Below are 8181 nucleotides of genomic sequence, written 5' to 3'. Positions count from 1 at the left end.
TTCCTTCAAGACAGGAATCACGACACTCTTTAACTCCCAAAGCTACAGCAAAAAGGAGGGATAGAATGTAGAGACAAAAAAAACAGATAAACCAGCAGTGATGTCTTGAGAACAGATGACACTCTTTTCCTTTTTCTCATCCCCAGTATCAGAATCAGAATCAGAATCAGTTTTATTGCCAGGCATGTTTTCACATGCGAGGAATTTGTTTTAGTGACAGAAGCTCCACAGTGTAACAGAATGACATATACAGTATAGTCGAAATTGTATGTACACATTTACAGGTGTGAAATGTGCAGTTGAAATATACATATACAATATAGGCAATTTGCATGAATGTAGACATAACAGACAAAAGAACACAAGATTATGATTTGGATTAAACTGCGGATTAAACGAAAGGGCAAGAGTTATCGCTTAGAAAATTACGGCATTTTATTTTTAGTGATGTTTTTAATAAAAGAGAATTGTAGAAATTTGAAGAAGATTTGCGAAGAAATTAGGCAGTGATTGAAATGATCAGCTGAAGTGGTAAACTATATCCAACACCAGATATAGGTTTGATCTATTCTATAGAAAGAAGTAGATATTAATACAAACATGATCGTAGAGTTATAACTATAAGAGAATAATGTGTGTGTGTGTGTTTGTGTGTGTGATTGGGCACAGATGCATGGGGCGTAAGAGGAGGGGGTCTGTTTTTTATTGCTGTACCTAACAGATGGAAAATTGCAGCATTTGTGTGTATAGGTACTTTCAAACATTTATTGAGGCATTAAAACATGATTACAGTGAGATAAAGCAATTGAATGGATTTATAAGATCGCAGCCCATAGCTCCCATTTTGCCTCACTCCATCTTTGGCTCAGGCTTGTTTATATCCCCTAATCTCTTTCAGCACCTGTCTTCCTGATTGTTTCCTACTGTCTGTGGATTGTCTGTTTCTTGTTATTCAGTGCTGTTTCTCAACAAGAATGGTGAGCAATAATGCCGGAGAGCGGATTTTAAAGGCGAAACATGCTCCATATTTGTGTTTACTGCAAGCGATAATGCTAAGCGCAGACTTGATTTCCTGGGAAGGTGGACATGAGTCATGAGAAATCTCCAGTTTGAAAATATATTGAGAATTATGGGGCAAAAATCTTGTTCAAACTGTTGTTCAATTATGCAATTATGCAACATGAATTGTGTCATTTTTATTAATGACACTATTAAAGTCAGTTTCCTAAATTGCATTTTCTTTATTTATGCTTCCCAGGTGCAACGTGCAAATCTCCATTCAGTTCCTAATTTGCCTGGGTTTTAAATACATAGAAATGTTTGTAACCATATCATGTAAAACATTTTTTTGGTCCTTCTTTTCTGTCAAAACATTTGAATTAGATTAAAAGCTAGCAGTGTAAAAAATGTGCATTAGTGCTTCGCAAGTGAAATACAATTAAAAACGCACAGAACTAAAGCAACAAACCTAGATAAATATATAGCTAAATTTATAACATGGGGTACTGCTAGCTAGTAAAATTAACCTTCTCGTGAATACAGAGTTAGCAAATTAACCCAGTGTAATGAACAGCTGTGGAGAACTGTGAGTATGTGTGAAGAAGGTTTATTAACTCACTCACTCACTCATTTTATACCGCTTATCCGAACTACCTCAGGTCACGGGGAGCCTGTGCCTATCTCAGGCGTCATCGGGCATCAAGGAAGGATACACCCTGGACGGAGTGCCAACCCATCTCAGGGCACACACACTCTCATTCACTCACGCAATCACACACTACAGACAATTTTCCAGAGATGCCAATCAACCTACCATGCATGTCTTTGGACCGGGGGAGGAAACCGGAGTACCCGGAGGAAACCCCCGAGGCACAGGGAGAACATGCAAACTCCACACACACAAGGTGGAGGCGGGAATCGTGCCTCACAGGTTTATTAACTATATAAATTATTTAAATATTAATATTATTTAAAATCAAGTAAGAAATGTGAGACAGATCATGGTTCTACACAATAAATCACAGTCTGAACAGAACCAAAGGGCAAATCCATACGGTCACACAGAGACAAGGCAAGGGTCAGGCATTGTAGCCTACTGTCACCAACTTAACTAAAAAAGAGCTGCATCTTTTTTAAATACTAGCTAATCAAAGAGGTGGTTTAGTTTAGCTAAATTTGCTAATTCATTCTGTTACAATCATCAGAATGTAAAAAATCAGCACATTTTTCTTGTGCATGTATATCCAGGAACCCCGATGGGTTACACAAAAAAAGTGTAATAGCAGGTTAATAACAGGTTATGAGGCGCTTTTGTTCTACTAAGTGTTAAACATATCAGCGTAGTGAGAGAGTAATTATTGATTTTGTTTCCTCTCAAGATACAAACAGATGACACAGACAGAATGTAATGTCAGATGTATATAAGGCATATTTGATTGGGATTAGGAGGAAATGTGCTTATAGCACCACTGGAAACTCTACGCTGAGAGTGATGAGTGTGTCATCAGTCGATCCATTGCAGTTTATTATGGTCAAGGGTTTTTAGCTATGGGCACATTGCAGAGAGAAACTGGAGACAGTAGCAGTACTGAAATTTCCCAACAAACTCAGAGTTGAATAATAACACGTCTTACCTTAATTCTTAGTGCTCACATGGCAACGAGTTACATTTTCAAAACCAGCTGTGAAAAAAAGAGCAAAAGTGTTGAATTTTCATGCCATAATTTTTTTTTATTATGGTTATAAATTCTATTGTAAGTAATTAGACACACTACTCATAAACATGATCTACTTTGCACTACATCATGTAAGAGTATATTTACTTTATTGTCAGCGAAGTTTACAGACTTTTTATCATGCTCCATGTGATCTGAAACAAGCAGCACCAACCAGCAGATAACTGTGTTGTTTGAAAGGGAATTTGTTTACCATATATGGCATTTTCTACCCATCCAGAAATTGTACCAGCTCCGATTGTCTTCCGTGCGATGAAGATTTTGGACCTCCACTGAGACGAGGCTGACTCTGTGAGGATCCTGAGGCATCTAGATATTTACCAGCTCCAGTTAGACTACATGTGGTCTTAGAGGACAACAATCTCCTCATCAATACAACATTTGACGGTATATTTATAATCACACCCTCCAGTGTCACCCATATGTGGATGAGGTTCCCCTTTGAGTCTGGTTCCTCTTAAGGTTTCCATTTAAGGGAGTTTTTCCTCTCCACAGTCACCTGAGTCACCTCAGACTTGCTCACTGGGGATAAATACAAACACATTTAAATATATCTAATATTAATCTTGAATTTTGTATTATATTAATCTTTATATTAACCTTAATTATGTCCTGTAAAGCTGCTTTGAGACAATGTCAATTGTAAAAAGCGCTACACAAATGAATTTGAATTGAATCGAATTTTAAATGATTATGATGGAGATAACCATACATCACTATCTGAAGAAAAAGCTGAAGTGAATGTGTAATACAGGAGCAAATGTACTGTAGTAAGTAGCAGCACAGGGTGAACACTGACCAGCTGTGTTCTGAACATGATGGACAGCTTGTTTACAGCACAGAAAGATGCTGACAGCAGAGATGTTAAGAAACCAGCAGCAACATCTCACACATCAGGACTGCTCCATATTCCTTCACAGTGAGAGTGTGTGTTACAGATGTCCATCAGCCGCAGGAGGAAAGTCCATCATTTGGCTCATGTTGAGAACACACATGGCTTTGATCCGAGGAATGAAATAAACAGAAAGAACAACAACAAAAAAATCATCCTACATAGAATTTTGGAGTTTTGGCAAGTGAAAGTGATTGTACCAAACTTGAGCAGTAATTCAAATGTAATTCAACGAGAAGCTAATTACACTAAACTCTAAACATATCACTGTAAATCTTGGTCCTTCCATTAAGTGATGTGAAATTATTGCTTATTTTTACCCAATGTTTATGACAAGTTTTGATGTTTTGACATGTTTATTAGCTTTCAGAAATTGCATTTAATGTAATCCATCGTCTTGACCACTTGCAAGTTAAAACAAAGCTTATCTTTAAGGTTTACTCATGTTTTTGAAGGTATCAGGTGAACTTTCCTTTTAAATATAACCAACTTGAAGTGCCTTACAGTGTTGTCCTTTTTTCATACAAGCTGGTTTGTATAACTTCAGGGATTTCACACTTGCTATTAGCAGGAAGAATAATGTCATATAACTTTACTATTACATTTCTGTGGTAATTTGTTCATTATATTTTATACTACTGAATAATTTAGATATTGGAAGTTAATTATTAATATTATGTAGAAATATATGTCTATGTATATCAAGGAGCCTGGAGCTATGATCGATGGGCAGCGTTATACAATAGGTCACATTTTCAAACCCTGGTGTTTAGTTCAAATTGACCTGGTGTTTAGCACAAATTGCCAATTCTTTATTGATAGCTTCTTCATAGTCACTAACTGCAATATGTTTTTGTTTCTCATAATTTTATTGTTGTTTAAAACCTGTATTCATAAATCACTTCAAAATATTAAACTTTAATAAAAATACTGGTCTATTAAATTATTATTTTTTTTTTTTAGATTGATGCCAACAAAGAGTATAACTTTATCAAAAAATGTATAAAAAAAGACACTGTCATTGTTAAATATTACATAGTAATTGTGTTAATGTTTTTTGTTTGGTAATACATTAGTGTATTATTATTATTATTATTATTATTATTATTATTATTATTATTATTATTATTATTATTTTCTGTAGTGCTTTTAAAACCCCATTGATGCCCATGGATCAATACCGATTGATGACCCAAACAATATCAAGAATTTATTAGACAATATTATTTTTCTTGTTGTTCTTCTTCTTCTTCTTACTTGTTTTTATCATTTCAGTTTTAATTATTTCACAAATTTAATAAACCCTTTGATCTTGTCTGAAATATATCATTGATTTCAAAACATCTCAAAGCGTTATCATAAAGAAATGGCATGTTTTAAAGTTTAATCAACGACTATTAATGAGGTTTTGTTTCTGCAAAATTTTCTAATGTAATAAAAGCAAAGTTCAGTTTTTCAACTTACTTCTCACAATTTACACAGTATGTAGTTTGGAGGACGTTTACAAGAACAGCACGCAATAATAAATAAAGTGCTGAAAATCCTGAGGGACAATACAGAATGTTGTTCCATGTAGGTCATTTAGTGAACCATGCTTTAACTAGAACAATATTGAACTCTACATTATTTAATTATAAAATTGTATATTAGCCATCTGTTGGCTGTTATGTGCTAATTGGTGGTTTGAGTTAGTCATGACTTATCTTCTAAAAAATATAAGACCTACAGTATTATAAAAACAGGCAGCAGTCTCTATGTCTCTATGTCTCTATATAATGAAAGTCTCTAGTCTCATCCATTCTCTCTTTTCCCTGTCACTTTATTCTGCCATTTTTTTTTTTTTACTAACAATTTGTTTTTTTACTTAGCATCTAAAAAAAAGTAAACTCAATAAATGAAAATGAGGTACTATGTGTTTTAGAATTACATATAAAATACAAAAAATGTTTCTGTGGACACTTCCCATGTGAGCTTATAAATGACCTTATGACAGTTGTGTCTTCATCTAAACTAAGAATAAGCAATTCAGAATTAAGGTATTATGATGTATGATGTCTAATTCTCTTTTGACACTTATAATGAGCACATTGTTCTTTCCATCTGCTAAAAAATGAACAGAATTGATGCATTTGTTAACACATTTGTTCTTGCTGTCCTCTGCATTGTTTAGTCGACTGTGTACTCACTCACATGCTGACATGTTATTTGGAATCTGCAGTGCGTCTCACGCTCAATTAGGTCTCTATCAAAACATCTATTACAGATTAGGAATCTAAGAACCTCTAACTATCCAAGAAGGAAGTAATTTGTTTTAGGAGTGTAATGAGAGCATGCAGAATTGTTATTAAATAATAATAATAATAATAATAATAATAATAATAATAATAATAATAATAATAATTAAACTCAGGTTACTGTCTGTGTGTAGTATCACATTCCTCCCATGTGTATATTAATTTTCCAAAAGTTCTCTGTTCAAAAACTAGCAGGCAGGCTGATTATCTACTCTAAATTGTCCATAAGAGTGAATGTTTGTGTATCTGTTGTGTGCCCTGAGAAGAACAGTCCAGTGTTCCCATGATTCCATGCCTCTGGATCCACTGTGACCCTGAACAGGATAAAACAAACACTGAAGGTGAATACATGAATAAATGAATGATTAACTAATAAAGTAAATAAAACAATAATGTGTCATGAATTATCTACACAATTCCACACCCCAGCTCCCAGAGGATTCAGATGGATTTTGATGGAGACATTCCTAAAGGTTAACAGATATATAAACAGGTACAGTATATATATATATATATATATATATATATATATATATATATATATATATATATATATATATATATATATATATATATACACACACACACACACACACACACACACACACACACATATATATATATATATATATATATATATATATATATATATATATATATATGTGTGTGTGTGTGTGTGTGTGTGTGTGTGTGTGTGTATATATATATATATATATATATATATATATATATATATATATATATATATATATATATATATATATATATATATATATATATATATATATATATACACACATATATGTATATATATACATATACTGTATATACATATATATATACTATATATACACATATAAATCATTACTTATATGCTGTCCATATGAACTAATTCCACCTTGCTCTGTTTCTCTCTCTCTGCTCAGTTATACCAGCCTTCTTAACATTGACTCACTCTCCTTTTCATTTGAATCAGATCTTTACTTGGCTTTACTTGCCTATTTGGCATCTGTAGTCTACAGTTCTAATGATAAAATGGACAATGCAAAGAAAATCTTACCAAGCAGCTACAGAGCTCAGCTCCTATCTCATTCTGCTGCTAGCAATCCAGATAAACATGTAGGCTACAGTAGATATGAATGGAGTTATGTGAGTCTGAAACTGAGATAAACCACAGACAGACTCAGGAATAAGAGAAATTGTTGGAAATCCAACTCTGACCCAACCTCTTAAACTCAGCTGTATGTGTGTGGTATCACAAAAGAGAGACACTTGACTTCTCAAACACTATAGGGGCACGAATCAGACACCTGCAGTTTGTCAGATGGTATGCGACACAAAATAAACATCAACTAAAAGTACTGTATGTCATGGATGACAGACACAAAACCTCATTTTTATTCCAATCATCCAATCAATATGTTGTTATTTTTTGGGGGGTTTGCTCCCTCCAGTCTCCTCTTCATGAGGTCAAACACATGCTCAATTAGATTAAGGTCTGGTAATTAACATGGCCAGTATAAATCCTCAGATAAAGTCCTATTTTTCACTTTGACATAGCAACCTGATGAAGAGAGATGTTTTGGCTTTGACATGCCATCTACTGAATGTCGCAATTGATTCTCCAGAAATACATTACTTATGCAGATGAGTGTTTGACCAGAGCTGCTCTCCAGATTATGCTGTATTCCTTGTTTAGCATCTGAAGCCGGATATGATAATAAATAAATAAATAAATAAATAAATACACCCTTTTAAATGTACAACCAGACTTTTTGTAAAGAAATTCAGGTTCCTCCTTCGTGCAAGACTTGCAAGCCAAGTTGAGATTTAATCATTTACATTATACATTAATAATTACATTAATCATGCCTAAGCTTGTTAATGAGCGTATTGTCATGTGATCATAATTAGGAGTCCAAGCACCAAAGTTACTGCTATTAGGATCATGGAAACTTCAAAAACACATCAAAAAAACCTAAATAAACAATATGGCTATTACATGTCAATCAATTATTATGTCCATTAAGATTAAAAGCTAAAAAGTTTGGGAACTGCTGACTTGTCAGACATATGCTTCAGACAAAAGCATCTTACTAAGAAAGAAATGAATAAACTCTGTGTATTTTGTGAAGGTGTTTGATCAAACAGAAAGGATTCAACTATTTTGCCAAAGGAAAAACATACAACATTATATTATTTATAGACCCCTTTTCTTGATTGTCAGCTAGGGTAAAGAAACATACCGAAAAAAAAAAAG

This window comes from Tachysurus vachellii, chromosome 9 (assembly GCF_030014155.1).
Source record: "Tachysurus vachellii isolate PV-2020 chromosome 9, HZAU_Pvac_v1, whole genome shotgun sequence".
Taxonomy (NCBI): Eukaryota; Metazoa; Chordata; class Actinopteri; order Siluriformes; family Bagridae; genus Tachysurus; species Tachysurus vachellii.
This window is presented reverse-complemented; position numbering follows the sequence as displayed.